Here is a 1,719-nt window from a genome sequence, read left to right on the forward strand (position 1 = left end):
CAAAAATTTTTCATTAACTTTAAAGAACCAAAAAAATAGGTTAAAAATGAAAATTTGGACTGATTATTTTTAACATATTAAAAATCAAATCAGTAATAATTTGAAAACAATTTTTTTTTCTTTTAATTATTATTTTATATGTAATTAGTAATAATATAAAAAATTAGAACTGATAGATAAAGTCTAATTGCAGATTTGAAAACAACGCGAAAATTTAATTTAGAAAAGTATATTTTTGCTTCTGATGAAAGTTTCTTGAAGTCCAGTGCATTCATTTATAGTAACAAACAGTTTTTATTGATAATTATTGTATCAAGCCCTTTAAATTTTTATACACGTAAAAGTAAAGCAAAATATAACTTCTTTATTATTTTTATAATTTTTCCGTTTACATACAATATTAAAAAAACCCAGCACAGGGGGGTCGTGGCACAGTGGTGACGTGGATAGTTGGATCAAGTATAATAATATCTGACAGTGATTAAAATCACTATCAAAAATAAACGCTTCGATGCAAATCTTTAGATAGTATTTAATTTAAAAAAATTGGTGTATTATTCCAAAAGCTACATGATTTGCTAGTTCCTTATTAATATCCTGATTAAGATATAGTATGTCAAATGAAAAAGAGATTATTAAAAAATATTATTTCTCATAAAAAAATAATGTTGATCCATACACTTTTCAATATGTCATAGCATTATAAAGTTAAAAATGTAAANATTTATAGCACTTAAAAGTAAAAAATATAAATTATAAAATCGAGAATTTTCACACAAAAATAGCATTCGATACACATTTTCACCATGAAGACAAGTCTAGAGGTCAAATTTTTTTTTTCAAATTAAAGTATATTACATAAGCTTTAATTTAAGATATATATAAAAGTGTCAGACCTTATATTACAAATATTATATAACAAATATTTTTAAAATTTAATAATTCTACAAATTTTAGGTTAACGACAATATACCAACACTTAGTTTAATTTAATAAATATTAAATATAACCGCACTGCAAAAATTGTATTTTATGAAATTATATATCGCTAATAGCCCTGAGTTTTACGAAGCATGGCGAATGAATTTATATGTATTTATATATAGGGTGTTCAGTATATTATACACCTGCATTCATAAAAAAAAACAATATGGTGCCTGATTAAATCAAATCATAGGATCAAGTAAAACCGCCCTCGAAACGTGACCCATAATGGCTATTAAAAATTAATCTCTTTCTAACAGGTATAAACAGGTTAAAATATTATATGACACCACTTCAATATATGAAGTATCGCTTCCAATCGTGTAACAAAAAAATTTACTAAAACAGATGATGTAGTGATGTAAAAGTAAACTAATGTCATATAGATGCACTAGTATACAACTGAACTAATATAGCACTAATGAATTAATGATGTTTAGAAACAATGACGTAAAGGGAAGCTATTGTCGTGGTAACAACTATTATAAAAATTATGCTAAAACTCCGATCACGCTGTTCTAAAAAAAAACATTTATATACTACTACTCCCTGAAATTAAATGAAAAATGTTATTTTGGTGTAAAAATCACAATTTTTCGTGTTATAATTTTATATTTATATTCTTTAATTTAGCTTCGATGCGAAGCTGAGAAGGTATAGGTTTTACTAAGATGTGTTTTTTTTTTTTTTTTTTTTCTGTTACCACTTTTTCTCAGCTCTCACCGAACCAATTTC

This window comes from Daktulosphaira vitifoliae, unplaced genomic scaffold (assembly GCF_025091365.1).
Source record: "Daktulosphaira vitifoliae isolate Bord-2020 unplaced genomic scaffold, ASM2509136v1 Scaffold_2, whole genome shotgun sequence".
Taxonomy (NCBI): domain Eukaryota; kingdom Metazoa; phylum Arthropoda; class Insecta; order Hemiptera; family Phylloxeridae; genus Daktulosphaira; species Daktulosphaira vitifoliae.